At 42.3% G+C, this 11705-nt stretch overlaps 33 non-coding genes across 33 annotated transcripts; all 33 read left to right on the top strand.

The window, feature by feature from the left end:
- Window positions 1–66: 66 nt before the first annotated feature.
- LOC135569886 (5S ribosomal RNA) lies at window positions 67–185 on the top strand. Its single transcript, XR_010463308.1, has one exon. It is a non-coding gene; the product is annotated as a 5S ribosomal RNA (ribosomal RNA).
- A 241-nt stretch (window positions 186–426) lies between these two features.
- On the top strand, window positions 427–545 carry LOC135569885 (5S ribosomal RNA). The gene has a single exon (XR_010463307.1). It is a non-coding gene; the product is annotated as a 5S ribosomal RNA (ribosomal RNA).
- A 243-nt stretch (window positions 546–788) lies between these two features.
- On the top strand, window positions 789–907 carry LOC135569884 (5S ribosomal RNA). Its single transcript, XR_010463306.1, has one exon. It is a non-coding gene; the product is annotated as a 5S ribosomal RNA (ribosomal RNA).
- Window positions 908–1139: 232 nt separating this feature from the next.
- LOC135569882 (5S ribosomal RNA) lies at window positions 1140–1258 on the top strand. Its single transcript, XR_010463304.1, has one exon. It is a non-coding gene; the product is annotated as a 5S ribosomal RNA (ribosomal RNA).
- Window positions 1259–1499: 241 nt separating this feature from the next.
- Window positions 1500–1618, top strand: LOC135569881 (5S ribosomal RNA). Its single transcript, XR_010463303.1, has one exon. It is a non-coding gene; the product is annotated as a 5S ribosomal RNA (ribosomal RNA).
- A 243-nt stretch (window positions 1619–1861) lies between these two features.
- LOC135569880 (5S ribosomal RNA) lies at window positions 1862–1980 on the top strand. Its single transcript, XR_010463302.1, has one exon. It is a non-coding gene; the product is annotated as a 5S ribosomal RNA (ribosomal RNA).
- Window positions 1981–2221: 241 nt separating this feature from the next.
- LOC135569879 (5S ribosomal RNA) lies at window positions 2222–2340 on the top strand. Its single transcript, XR_010463301.1, has one exon. It is a non-coding gene; the product is annotated as a 5S ribosomal RNA (ribosomal RNA).
- Window positions 2341–2584: 244 nt separating this feature from the next.
- On the top strand, window positions 2585–2703 carry LOC135569878 (5S ribosomal RNA). The gene has a single exon (XR_010463300.1). It is a non-coding gene; the product is annotated as a 5S ribosomal RNA (ribosomal RNA).
- Window positions 2704–2935: 232 nt separating this feature from the next.
- Window positions 2936–3054, top strand: LOC135570000 (5S ribosomal RNA). Its single transcript, XR_010463413.1, has one exon. It is a non-coding gene; the product is annotated as a 5S ribosomal RNA (ribosomal RNA).
- A 243-nt stretch (window positions 3055–3297) lies between these two features.
- LOC135569999 (5S ribosomal RNA) lies at window positions 3298–3416 on the top strand. The gene has a single exon (XR_010463412.1). It is a non-coding gene; the product is annotated as a 5S ribosomal RNA (ribosomal RNA).
- Window positions 3417–3654: 238 nt separating this feature from the next.
- Window positions 3655–3773, top strand: LOC135569998 (5S ribosomal RNA). Its single transcript, XR_010463411.1, has one exon. It is a non-coding gene; the product is annotated as a 5S ribosomal RNA (ribosomal RNA).
- Window positions 3774–4014: 241 nt separating this feature from the next.
- On the top strand, window positions 4015–4133 carry LOC135569997 (5S ribosomal RNA). Its single transcript, XR_010463410.1, has one exon. It is a non-coding gene; the product is annotated as a 5S ribosomal RNA (ribosomal RNA).
- A 243-nt stretch (window positions 4134–4376) lies between these two features.
- LOC135569996 (5S ribosomal RNA) lies at window positions 4377–4495 on the top strand. Its single transcript, XR_010463409.1, has one exon. It is a non-coding gene; the product is annotated as a 5S ribosomal RNA (ribosomal RNA).
- Window positions 4496–4736: 241 nt separating this feature from the next.
- LOC135569994 (5S ribosomal RNA) lies at window positions 4737–4855 on the top strand. Its single transcript, XR_010463407.1, has one exon. It is a non-coding gene; the product is annotated as a 5S ribosomal RNA (ribosomal RNA).
- Window positions 4856–5086: 231 nt separating this feature from the next.
- LOC135569993 (5S ribosomal RNA) lies at window positions 5087–5205 on the top strand. The gene has a single exon (XR_010463406.1). It is a non-coding gene; the product is annotated as a 5S ribosomal RNA (ribosomal RNA).
- A 241-nt stretch (window positions 5206–5446) lies between these two features.
- On the top strand, window positions 5447–5565 carry LOC135569992 (5S ribosomal RNA). Its single transcript, XR_010463405.1, has one exon. It is a non-coding gene; the product is annotated as a 5S ribosomal RNA (ribosomal RNA).
- Window positions 5566–5807: 242 nt separating this feature from the next.
- Window positions 5808–5926, top strand: LOC135569991 (5S ribosomal RNA). Its single transcript, XR_010463404.1, has one exon. It is a non-coding gene; the product is annotated as a 5S ribosomal RNA (ribosomal RNA).
- Window positions 5927–6169: 243 nt separating this feature from the next.
- On the top strand, window positions 6170–6288 carry LOC135569990 (5S ribosomal RNA). The gene has a single exon (XR_010463403.1). It is a non-coding gene; the product is annotated as a 5S ribosomal RNA (ribosomal RNA).
- A 231-nt stretch (window positions 6289–6519) lies between these two features.
- LOC135569989 (5S ribosomal RNA) lies at window positions 6520–6638 on the top strand. Its single transcript, XR_010463402.1, has one exon. It is a non-coding gene; the product is annotated as a 5S ribosomal RNA (ribosomal RNA).
- A 243-nt stretch (window positions 6639–6881) lies between these two features.
- On the top strand, window positions 6882–7000 carry LOC135569988 (5S ribosomal RNA). The gene has a single exon (XR_010463401.1). It is a non-coding gene; the product is annotated as a 5S ribosomal RNA (ribosomal RNA).
- A 233-nt stretch (window positions 7001–7233) lies between these two features.
- Window positions 7234–7352, top strand: LOC135569987 (5S ribosomal RNA). The gene has a single exon (XR_010463400.1). It is a non-coding gene; the product is annotated as a 5S ribosomal RNA (ribosomal RNA).
- A 243-nt stretch (window positions 7353–7595) lies between these two features.
- Window positions 7596–7714, top strand: LOC135569986 (5S ribosomal RNA). Its single transcript, XR_010463399.1, has one exon. It is a non-coding gene; the product is annotated as a 5S ribosomal RNA (ribosomal RNA).
- Window positions 7715–7955: 241 nt separating this feature from the next.
- On the top strand, window positions 7956–8074 carry LOC135569985 (5S ribosomal RNA). The gene has a single exon (XR_010463398.1). It is a non-coding gene; the product is annotated as a 5S ribosomal RNA (ribosomal RNA).
- Window positions 8075–8316: 242 nt separating this feature from the next.
- On the top strand, window positions 8317–8435 carry LOC135569983 (5S ribosomal RNA). Its single transcript, XR_010463396.1, has one exon. It is a non-coding gene; the product is annotated as a 5S ribosomal RNA (ribosomal RNA).
- A 243-nt stretch (window positions 8436–8678) lies between these two features.
- LOC135569982 (5S ribosomal RNA) lies at window positions 8679–8797 on the top strand. The gene has a single exon (XR_010463395.1). It is a non-coding gene; the product is annotated as a 5S ribosomal RNA (ribosomal RNA).
- Window positions 8798–9034: 237 nt separating this feature from the next.
- On the top strand, window positions 9035–9153 carry LOC135569981 (5S ribosomal RNA). Its single transcript, XR_010463394.1, has one exon. It is a non-coding gene; the product is annotated as a 5S ribosomal RNA (ribosomal RNA).
- A 243-nt stretch (window positions 9154–9396) lies between these two features.
- LOC135569980 (5S ribosomal RNA) lies at window positions 9397–9515 on the top strand. Its single transcript, XR_010463393.1, has one exon. It is a non-coding gene; the product is annotated as a 5S ribosomal RNA (ribosomal RNA).
- A 242-nt stretch (window positions 9516–9757) lies between these two features.
- LOC135569979 (5S ribosomal RNA) lies at window positions 9758–9876 on the top strand. Its single transcript, XR_010463392.1, has one exon. It is a non-coding gene; the product is annotated as a 5S ribosomal RNA (ribosomal RNA).
- A 242-nt stretch (window positions 9877–10118) lies between these two features.
- Window positions 10119–10237, top strand: LOC135569978 (5S ribosomal RNA). Its single transcript, XR_010463391.1, has one exon. It is a non-coding gene; the product is annotated as a 5S ribosomal RNA (ribosomal RNA).
- Window positions 10238–10479: 242 nt separating this feature from the next.
- On the top strand, window positions 10480–10598 carry LOC135569977 (5S ribosomal RNA). The gene has a single exon (XR_010463390.1). It is a non-coding gene; the product is annotated as a 5S ribosomal RNA (ribosomal RNA).
- A 240-nt stretch (window positions 10599–10838) lies between these two features.
- LOC135569976 (5S ribosomal RNA) lies at window positions 10839–10957 on the top strand. The gene has a single exon (XR_010463389.1). It is a non-coding gene; the product is annotated as a 5S ribosomal RNA (ribosomal RNA).
- A 241-nt stretch (window positions 10958–11198) lies between these two features.
- On the top strand, window positions 11199–11317 carry LOC135569975 (5S ribosomal RNA). Its single transcript, XR_010463388.1, has one exon. It is a non-coding gene; the product is annotated as a 5S ribosomal RNA (ribosomal RNA).
- A 242-nt stretch (window positions 11318–11559) lies between these two features.
- Window positions 11560–11678, top strand: LOC135569974 (5S ribosomal RNA). Its single transcript, XR_010463387.1, has one exon. It is a non-coding gene; the product is annotated as a 5S ribosomal RNA (ribosomal RNA).
- Window positions 11679–11705: the final 27 nt, after the last annotated feature.

The following is an 11705-nucleotide window of genomic DNA, read 5'->3' as shown; positions in this document are numbered from 1 at the left end:
GAAAATGCAACAGCTGTTAATCAGACTCACTTTGACTTTATATAGTGCACCAAGAGATAGTTTCTCGCTTACGGCCACACTGTCCTGAGTACGCCTGATCTCGTCTGATCTCAGAAGCTAAGCAGGGTCGGGCCTGGTTAGTACTTGGATGGGAGACCGCCTGGGAATACCAGGTGCTGTAAGCATTTTGTCAACTCTTTGTCCGTTTTTTCCCACAAGGCTGAAATATGTGCCCTCGCTTTGAAATAAGTAAGCAAGGTTAGTTTGTATTTCATCCAACAATCTGTGCTACAAATTATGGCTACAGTATATGCAATTTTTCCACATTTTGAGTGACACAAAGATTCTTATCTAAATGGTGAAAATGCAACAGCTGTTAATCAGACTCACTTTGACTTTATATAGTGCACCAAGAGATAGTTTCTCGCTTACGGCCACACTGTCCTGAGTACGCCTGATCTCGTCTGATCTCAGAAGCTAAGCAGGGTCGGGCCTGGTTAGTACTTGGATGGGAGACCGCCTGGGAATACCAGGTGCTGTAAGCATTTTGTCAACTCTTTGTCCGTTTTTTTCCCACAAGGCTGAAATATGTGCCCTCGCTTTGAAATAAGTAAGCAAGGTTAGTTTGTATTTCATCCAACAATCTGTGCTACAAATTATGGCTACAGTATATGCAATTTTTTCCACATTTTGAGTGACACAAAGATTCTTATCTAAATGGTGAAAATGCAACAGCTGTTAATCAGACTCACTTTGACTTTATATAGTGCACCAAGAGATAGTTTCTCGCTTACGGCCACACTGTCCTGAGTACGCCTGATCTCGTCTGATCTCAGAAGCTAAGCAGGGTCGGGCCTGGTTAGTACTTGGATGGGAGACCGCCTGGGAATACCAGGTGCTGTAAGCATTTTGTCAACTCTTTGTCCGTTTTTTTCCCACAAGGCTGAAATATGTGCCCTCGCTTTGAAATAAGTAAGCAAGGTTAGTTTGTATTTCATCCAACAATCTGTGCTACAAATTATGGCTACAGTATATGCAATTTTGAGTGACACAAAGATTCTTATCTAAATGGTGAAAATGCAACAGCTGTTAATCAGACTCACTTTGACTTTATATAGTGCACCAAGAGATAGTTTCTCGCTTACGGCCACACTGTCCTGAGTACGCCTGATCTCGTCTGATCTCAGAAGCTAAGCAGGGTCGGGCCTGGTTAGTACTTGGATGGGAGACCGCCTGGGAATACCAGGTGCTGTAAGCATTTTGTCAACTCTTTGTCCGTTTTTTCCCACAAGGCTGAAATATGTGCCCTCGCTTTGAAATAAGTAAGCAAGGTTAGTTTGTATTTCATCCAACAATCTGTGCTACAAATTATGGCTACAGTATATGCAATTTTTCCACATTTTGAGTGACACAAAGATTCTTATCTAAATGGTGAAAATGCAACAGCTGTTAATCAGACTCACTTTGACTTTATATAGTGCACCAAGAGATAGTTTCTCGCTTACGGCCACACTGTCCTGAGTACGCCTGATCTCGTCTGATCTCAGAAGCTAAGCAGGGTCGGGCCTGGTTAGTACTTGGATGGGAGACCGCCTGGGAATACCAGGTGCTGTAAGCATTTTGTCAACTCTTTGTCCGTTTTTTTCCCACAAGGCTGAAATATGTGCCCTCGCTTTGAAATAAGTAAGCAAGGTTAGTTTGTATTTCATCCAACAATCTGTGCTACAAATTATGGCTACAGTATATGCAATTTTTTCCACATTTTGAGTGACACAAAGATTCTTATCTAAATGGTGAAAATGCAACAGCTGTTAATCAGACTCACTTTGACTTTATATAGTGCACCAAGAGATAGTTTCTCGCTTACGGCCACACTGTCCTGAGTACGCCTGATCTCGTCTGATCTCAGAAGCTAAGCAGGGTCGGGCCTGGTTAGTACTTGGATGGGAGACCGCCTGGGAATACCAGGTGCTGTAAGCATTTTGTCAACTCTTTGTCCGTTTTTTCCCACAAGGCTGAAATATGTGCCCTCGCTTTGAAATAAGTAAGCAAGGTTAGTTTGTATTTCATCCAACAATCTGTGCTACAAATTATGGCTACAGTATATGCAATTTTTCCACATTTTGAGTGACACAAAGATTCTTATCTAAATGGTGAAAATGCAACAGCTGTTAATCAGACTCACTTTGACTTTATATAGTGCACCAAGAGATAGTTTCTCGCTTACGGCCACACTGTCCTGAGTACGCCTGATCTCGTCTGATCTCAGAAGCTAAGCAGGGTCGGGCCTGGTTAGTACTTGGATGGGAGACCGCCTGGGAATACCAGGTGCTGTAAGCATTTTGTCAACTCTTTGTCCGTTTTTTTTCCCACAAGGCTGAAATATGTGCCCTCGCTTTGAAATAAGTAAGCAAGGTTAGTTTGTATTTCATCCAACAATCTGTGCTACAAATTATGGCTACAGTATATGCAATTTTTTCCACATTTTGAGTGACACAAAGATTCTTATCTAAATGGTGAAAATGCAACAGCTGTTAATCAGACTCACTTTGACTTTATATAGTGCACCAAGAGATAGTTTCTCGCTTACGGCCACACTGTCCTGAGTACGCCTGATCTCGTCTGATCTCAGAAGCTAAGCAGGGTCGGGCCTGGTTAGTACTTGGATGGGAGACCGCCTGGGAATACCAGGTGCTGTAAGCATTTTGTCAACTCTTTGTCCGTTTTTTCCCACAAGGCTGAAATATGTGCCCTCGCTTTGAAATAAGTAAGCAAGGTTAGTTTGTATTTCATCCAACAATCTGTGCTACAAATTATGGCTACAGTTTTTGCACATTTTGAGTGACACAAAGATTCTTATCTAAATGGTGAAAATGCAACAGCTGTTAATCAGACTCACTTTGACTTTATATAGTGCACCAAGAGATAGTTTCTCGCTTACGGCCACACTGTCCTGAGTACGCCTGATCTCGTCTGATCTCAGAAGCTAAGCAGGGTCGGGCCTGGTTAGTACTTGGATGGGAGACCGCCTGGGAATACCAGGTGCTGTAAGCATTTTGTCAACTCTTTGTCCGTTTTTTTCCCACAAGGCTGAAATATGTGCCCTCGCTTTGAAATAAGTAAGCAAGGTTAGTTTGTATTTCATCCAACAATCTGTGCTACAAATTATGGCTACAGTATATGCAATTTTTTCCACATTTTGAGTGACACAAAGATTCTTATCTAAATGGTGAAAATGCAACAGCTGTTAATCAGACTCACTTTGACTTTATATAGTGCACCAAGAGATAGTTTCTCGCTTACGGCCACACTGTCCTGAGTACGCCTGATCTCGTCTGATCTCAGAAGCTAAGCAGGGTCGGGCCTGGTTAGTACTTGGATGGGAGACCGCCTGGGAATACCAGGTGCTGTAAGCATTTTGTCAACTCTTTGTCCGTTTTTTCCCACAAGGCTGAAATATGTGCCCTCGCTTTGAAATAAGTAAGCAAGGTTAGTTTGTATTTCATCCAACAATCTGTGCTACAAATTATGGCTACAGTATATGCAATTCCACATTTTGAGTGACACAAAGATTCTTATCTAAATGGTGAAAATGCAACAGCTGTTAATCAGACTCACTTTGACTTTATATAGTGCACCAAGAGATGGTTTCTCGCTTACGGCCACACTGTCCTGAGTACGCCTGATCTCGTCTGATCTCAGAAGCTAAGCAGGGTCGGGCCTGGTTAGTACTTGGATGGGAGACCGCCTGGGAATACCAGGTGCTGTAAGCATTTTGTCAACTCTTTGTCCGTTTTTTCCCACAAGGCTGAAATATGTGCCCTCGCTTTGAAATAAGTAAGCAAGGTTAGTTTGTATTTCATCCAACAATCTGTGCTACAAATTATGGCTACAGTATATGCAATTTTTCCACATTTTGAGTGACACAAAGATTCTTATCTAAATGGTGAAAATGCAACAGCTGTTAATCAGACTCACTTTGACTTTATATAGTGCACCAAGAGATAGTTTCTCGCTTACGGCCACACTGTCCTGAGTACGCCTGATCTCGTCTGATCTCAGAAGCTAAGCAGGGTCGGGCCTGGTTAGTACTTGGATGGGAGACCGCCTGGGAATACCAGGTGCTGTAAGCATTTTGTCAACTCTTTGTCCGTTTTTTTCCCACAAGGCTGAAATATGTGCCCTCGCTTTGAAATAAGTAAGCAAGGTTAGTTTGTATTTCATCCAACAATCTGTGCTACAAATTATGGCTACAGTATATGCAATTTTTTCCACATTTTGAGTGACACAAAGATTCTTATCTAAATGGTGAAAATGCAACAGCTGTTAATCAGACTCACTTTGACTTTATATAGTGCACCAAGAGATAGTTTCTCGCTTACGGCCACACTGTCCTGAGTACGCCTGATCTCGTCTGATCTCAGAAGCTAAGCAGGGTCGGGCCTGGTTAGTACTTGGATGGGAGACCGCCTGGGAATACCAGGTGCTGTAAGCATTTTGTCAACTCTTTGTCCGTTTTTTTCCCACAAGGCTGAAATATGTGCCCTCGCTGAAATAAGTAAGCAAGGTTAGTTTGTATTTCATCCAACAATCTGTGCTACAAATTATGGCTACAGTATATGCAATTTTTTCCACATTTTGAGTGACACAAAGATTCTTATCTAAATGGTGAAAATGCAACAGCTGTTAATCAGACTCACTTTGACTTTATATAGTGCACCAAGAGATAGTTTCTCGCTTACGGCCACACTGTCCTGAGTACGCCTGATCTCGTCTGATCTCAGAAGCTAAGCAGGGTCGGGCCTGGTTAGTACTTGGATGGGAGACCGCCTGGGAATACCAGGTGCTGTAAGCATTTTGTCAACTCTTTGTCCGTTTTTTCCCACAAGGCTGAAATATGTGCCCTCGCTTTGAAATAAGTAAGCAAGGTTAGTTTGTATTTCATCCAACAATCTGTGCTACAAATTATGGCTACAGTATATGCAATTTTGAGTGACACAAAGATTCTTATCTAAATGGTGAAAATGCAACAGCTGTTAATCAGACTCACTTTGACTTTATATAGTGCACCAAGAGATAGTTTCTCGCTTACGGCCACACTGTCCTGAGTACGCCTGATCTCGTCTGATCTCAGAAGCTAAGCAGGGTCGGGCCTGGTTAGTACTTGGATGGGAGACCGCCTGGGAATACCAGGTGCTGTAAGCATTTTGTCAACTCTTTGTCCGTTTTTTCCCACAAGGCTGAAATATGTGCCCTCGCTTTGAAATAAGTAAGCAAGGTTAGTTTGTATTTCATCCAACAATCTGTGCTACAAATTATGGCTACAGTATATGCAATTTTTCCACATTTTGAGTGACACAAAGATTCTTATCTAAATGGTGAAAATGCAACAGCTGTTAATCAGACTCACTTTGACTTTATATAGTGCACCAAGAGATAGTTTCTCGCTTACGGCCACACTGTCCTGAGTACGCCTGATCTCGTCTGATCTCAGAAGCTAAGCAGGGTCGGGCCTGGTTAGTACTTGGATGGGAGACCGCCTGGGAATACCAGGTGCTGTAAGCATTTTGTCAACTCTTTGTCCGTTTTTTTCCCACAAGGCTGAAATATGTGCCCTCGCTTTGAAATAAGTAAGCAAGGTTAGTTTGTATTTCATCCAACAATCTGTGCTACAAATTATGGCTACAGTATATGCAATTTTTCCACATTTTGAGTGACACAAAGATTCTTATCTAAATGGTGAAAATGCAACAGCTGTTAATCAGACTCACTTTGACTTTATATAGTGCACCAAGAGATAGTTTCTCGCTTACGGCCACACTGTCCTGAGTACGCCTGATCTCGTCTGATCTCAGAAGCTAAGCAGGGTCGGGCCTGGTTAGTACTTGGATGGGAGACCGCCTGGGAATACCAGGTGCTGTAAGCATTTTGTCAACTCTTTGTCCGTTTTTTTCCCACAAGGCTGAAATATGTGCCCTCGCTTTGAAATAAGTAAGCAAGGTTAGTTTGTATTTCATCCAACAATCTGTGCTACAAATTATGGCTACAGTATATGCAATTTTTTCCACATTTTGAGTGACACAAAGATTCTTATCTAAATGGTGAAAATGCAACAGCTGTTAATCAGACTCACTTTGACTTTATATAGTGCACCAAGAGATAGTTTCTCGCTTACGGCCACACTGTCCTGAGTACGCCTGATCTCGTCTGATCTCAGAAGCTAAGCAGGGTCGGGCCTGGTTAGTACTTGGATGGGAGACCGCCTGGGAATACCAGGTGCTGTAAGCATTTTGTCAACTCTTTGTCCGTTTTTTCCCACAAGGCTGAAATATGTGCCCTCGCTTTGAAATAAGTAAGCAAGGTTAGTTTGTATTTCATCCAACAATCTGTGCTACAAATTATGGCTACAGTATATGCAATTTTGAGTGACACAAAGATTCTTATCTAAATGGTGAAAATGCAACAGCTGTTAATCAGACTCACTTTGACTTTATATAGTGCACCAAGAGATAGTTTCTCGCTTACGGCCACACTGTCCTGAGTACGCCTGATCTCGTCTGATCTCAGAAGCTAAGCAGGGTCGGGCCTGGTTAGTACTTGGATGGGAGACCGCCTGGGAATACCAGGTGCTGTAAGCATTTTGTCAACTCTTTGTCCGTTTTTTTCCCACAAGGCTGAAATATGTGCCCTCGCTTTGAAATAAGTAAGCAAGGTTAGTTTGTATTTCATCCAACAATCTGTGCTACAAATTATGGCTACAGTATATGCAATTTTTTCCACATTTTGAGTGACACAAAGATTCTTATCTAAATGGTGAAAATGCAACAGCTGTTAATCAGACTCACTTTGACTTTATATAGTGCACCAAGAGATAGTTTCTCGCTTACGGCCACACTGTCCTGAGTACGCCTGATCTCGTCTGATCTCAGAAGCTAAGCAGGGTCGGGCCTGGTTAGTACTTGGATGGGAGACCGCCTGGGAATACCAGGTGCTGTAAGCATTTTGTCAACTCTTTGTCCGTTTTTTTCCCACAAGGCTGAAATATGTGCCCTCGCTTTTGAAATAAGTAAGCAAGGTTAGTTTGTATTTCATCCAACAATCTGTGCTACAAATTATGGCTACAGTATATGCAATTTTGAGTGACACAAAGATTCTTATCTAAATGGTGAAAATGCAACAGCTGTTAATCAGACTCACTTTGACTTTATATAGTGCACCAAGAGATAGTTTCTCGCTTACGGCCACACTGTCCTGAGTACGCCTGATCTCGTCTGATCTCAGAAGCTAAGCAGGGTCGGGCCTGGTTAGTACTTGGATGGGAGACCGCCTGGGAATACCAGGTGCTGTAAGCATTTTGTCAACTCTTTGTCCGTTTTTTTCCCACAAGGCTGAAATATGTGCCCTCGCTTTGAAATAAGTAAGCAAGGTTAGTTTGTATTTCATCCAACAATCTGTGCTACAAATTATGGCTACAGTATATGCAATTTTTTCCACATTTTGAGTGACACAAAGATTCTTATCTAAATGGTGAAAATGCAACAGCTGTTAATCAGACTCACTTTGACTTTATATAGTGCACCAAGAGATAGTTTCTCGCTTACGGCCACACTGTCCTGAGTACGCCTGATCTCGTCTGATCTCAGAAGCTAAGCAGGGTCGGGCCTGGTTAGTACTTGGATGGGAGACCGCCTGGGAATACCAGGTGCTGTAAGCATTTTGTCAACTCTTTGTCCGTTTTTTTCCCACAAGGCTGAAATATGTGCCCTCGCTTTGAAATAAGTAAGCAAGGTTAGTTTGTATTTCATCCAACAATCTGTGCTACAAATTATGGCTACAGTATATGCAATTTTTCCACATTTTGAGTGACACAAAGATTCTTATCTAAATGGTGAAAATGCAACAGCTGTTAATCAGACTCACTTTGACTTTATATAGTGCACCAAGAGATAGTTTTCGCTTACGGCCACACTGTCCTGAGTACGCCTGATCTCGTCTGATCTCAGAAGCTAAGCAGGGTCGGGCCTGGTTAGTACTTGGATGGGAGACCGCCTGGGAATACCAGGTGCTGTAAGCATTTTGTCAACTCTTTGTCCGTTTTTTTCCCACAAGGCTGAAATATGTGCCCTCGCTTTGAAATAAGTAAGCAAGGTTAGTTTGTATTTCATCCAACAATCTGTGCTACAAATTATGGCTACAGTATATGCAATTTTTCCACATTTTGAGTGACACAAAGATTCTTATCTAAATGGTGAAAATGCAACAGCTGTTAATCAGACTCACTTTGACTTTATATAGTGCACCAAGAGATAGTTTCTCGCTTACGGCCACACTGTCCTGAGTACGCCTGATCTCGTCTGATCTCAGAAGCTAAGCAGGGTCGGGCCTGGTTAGTACTTGGATGGGAGACCGCCTGGGAATACCAGGTGCTGTAAGCATTTTGTCAACTCTTTGTCCGTTTTTTTCCCACAAGGCTGAAATATGTGCCCTCGCTTTGAAATAAGTAAGCAAGGTTAGTTTGTATTTCATCCAACAATCTGTGCTACAAATTATGGCTACAGTATATGCAATTTTTTCCACATTTTGAGTGACACAAAGATTCTTATCTAAATGGTGAAAATGCAACAGCTGTTAATCAGACTCACTTTGACTTTATATAGTGCACCAAGAGATAGTTTCTCGCTTACGGCCACACTGTCCTGAGTACGCCTGATCTCGTCTGATCTCAGAAGCTAAGCAGGGTCGGGCCTGGTTAGTACTTGGATGGGAGACCGCCTGGGAATACCAGGTGCTGTAAGCATTTTGTCAACTCTTTGTCCGTTTTTTTCCCACAAGGCTGAAATATGTGCCCTCGCTTTGAAATAAGTAAGCAAGGTTAGTTTGTATTTCATCCAACAATCTGTGCTACAAATTATGGCTACAGTATATTTTTTGCAATTTTGAGTGACACAAAGATTCTTATCTAAATGGTGAAAATGCAACAGCTGTTAATCAGACTCACTTTGACTTTATATAGTGCACCAAGAGATAGTTTCTCGCTTACGGCCACACTGTCCTGAGTACGCCTGATCTCGTCTGATCTCAGAAGCTAAGCAGGGTCGGGCCTGGTTAGTACTTGGATGGGAGACCGCCTGGGAATACCAGGTGCTGTAAGCATTTTGTCAACTCTTTGTCCGTTTTTTTCCCACAAGGCTGAAATATGTGCCCTCGCTTTGAAATAAGTAAGCAAGGTTAGTTTGTATTTCATCCAACAATCTGTGCTACAAATTATGGCTACAGTATATGCAATTTTTTCCACATTTTGAGTGACACAAAGATTCTTATCTAAATGGTGAAAATGCAACAGCTGTTAATCAGACTCACTTTGACTTTATATAGTGCACCAAGAGATAGTTTCTCGCTTACGGCCACACTGTCCTGAGTACGCCTGATCTCGTCTGATCTCAGAAGCTAAGCAGGGTCGGGCCTGGTTAGTACTTGGATGGGAGACCGCCTGGGAATACCAGGTGCTGTAAGCATTTTGTCAACTCTTTGTCCGTTTTTTCCCACAAGGCTGAAATATGTGCCCTCGCGTTGAAATAAGTAAGCAAGGTTAGTTTGTATTTCATCCAACAATCTGTGCTACAAATTATGGCTACAGTATATGCAATTTTTTCCACATTTTGAGTGACACAAAGATTCTTATCTAAATGGTGAAAATGCAACAGCTGTTAATCAGACTCACTTTGACTTTATATAGTGCACCAAGAGATAGTTTCTCGCTTACGGCCACACTGTCCTGAGTACGCCTGATCTCGTCTGATCTCAGAAGCTAAGCAGGGTCGGGCCTGGTTAGTACTTGGATGGGAGACCGCCTGGGAATACCAGGTGCTGTAAGCATTTTGTCAACTCTTTGTCCGTTTTTTTCCCACAAGGCTGAAATATGTGCCCTCGCTTTGAAATAAGTAAGCAAGGTTAGTTTGTATTTCATCCAACAATCTGTGCTACAAATTATGGCTACAGTATATGCAATTTTTCCACATTTTGAGTGACACAAAGATTCTTATCTAAATGGTGAAAATGCAACAGCTGTTAATCAGACTCACTTTGACTTTATATAGTGCACCAAGAGATAGTTTCTCGCTTACGGCCACACTGTCCTGAGTACGCCTGATCTCGTCTGATCTCAGAAGCTAAGCAGGGTCGGGCCTGGTTAGTACTTGGATGGGAGACCGCCTGGGAATACCAGGTGCTGTAAGCATTTTGTCAACTCTTTGTCCGTTTTTTTCCCACAAGGCTGAAATATGTGCCCTCGCTTTGAAATAAGTAAGCAAGGTTAGTTTGTATTTCATCCAACAATCTGTGCTACAAATTATGGCTACAGTATATGCAATTTTTCCACATTTTGAGTGACACAAAGATTCTTATCTAAATGGTGAAAATGCAACAGCTGTTAATCAGACTCACTTTGACTTTATATAGTGCACCAAGAGATAGTTTCTCGCTTACGGCCACACTGTCCTGAGTACGCCTGATCTCGTCTGATCTCAGAAGCTAAGCAGGGTCGGGCCTGGTTAGTACTTGGATGGGAGACCGCCTGGGAATACCAGGTGCTGTAAGCATTTTGTCAACTCTTTGTCCGTTTTTTCCCACAAGGCTGAAATATGTGCCCTCGCTTTGAAATAAGTAAGCAAGGTTAGTTTGTATTTCATCCAACAATCTGTGCTACAAATTATGGCTACAGTATATGCAATTTTTCCAATTTTGAGTGACACAAAGATTCTTATCTAAATGGTGAAAATGCAACAGCTGTTAATCAGACTCACTTTGACTTTATATAGTGCACCAAGAGATAGTTTCTCGCTTACGGCCACACTGTCCTGAGTACGCCTGATCTCGTCTGATCTCAGAAGCTAAGCAGGGTCGGGCCTGGTTAGTACTTGGATGGGAGACCGCCTGGGAATACCAGGTGCTGTAAGCATTTTGTCAACTCTTTGTCCGTTTTTTCCCACAAGGCTGAAATATGTGCCCTCGCTTTGAAATAAGTAAGCAAGGTTAGTTTGTATTTCATCCAACAATCTGTGCTACAAATTATGGCTACAGTATATGCAATTTTTCCACATTTTGAGTGACACAAAGATTCTTATCTAAATGGTGAAAATGCAACAGCTGTTAATCAGACTCACTTTGACTTTATATAGTGCACCAAGAGATAGTTTCTCGCTTACGGCCACACTGTCCTGAGTACGCCTGATCTCGTCTGATCTCAGAAGCTAAGCAGGGTCGGGCCTGGTTAGTACTTGGATGGGAGACCGCCTGGGAATACCAGGTGCTGTAAGCATTTTGTCAACTCTTTGTCCGTTTTTTTCCCACAAGGCTGAAATATGTGCCCTCGCTTTGAAATAAGTAAGCAAGGTTAGTTTGTATTTCATCCAACAATCTGTGCTACAAATTATGGCTACAGTATATGCAATTTTTCCACATTTTGAGTGACACAAAGATTCTTATCTAAATGGTGAAAATGCAACAGCTGTTAATCAGACTCACTTTGACTTTATATAGTGCACCAAGAGATAGTTTCTCGCTTACGGCCACACTGTCCTGAGTACGCCTGATCTCGTCTGATCTCAGAAGCTAAGCAGGGTCGGGCCTGGTTAGTACTTGGATGGGAGACCGCCTGGGAATACCAGGTGCTGTAAGCATTTTGTCAACTCTTTGTCCGTTTTTTT

The sequence above is a fragment of the Oncorhynchus nerka genome, unplaced genomic scaffold, assembly GCF_034236695.1.
Source record: "Oncorhynchus nerka isolate Pitt River unplaced genomic scaffold, Oner_Uvic_2.0 unplaced_scaffold_1153, whole genome shotgun sequence".
NCBI lineage: Eukaryota > Metazoa > Chordata > Actinopteri > Salmoniformes > Salmonidae > Oncorhynchus > Oncorhynchus nerka.
Note: the sequence above shows the minus strand (reverse complement) of the source record. Positions and strands in the feature narration are given on the sequence as shown.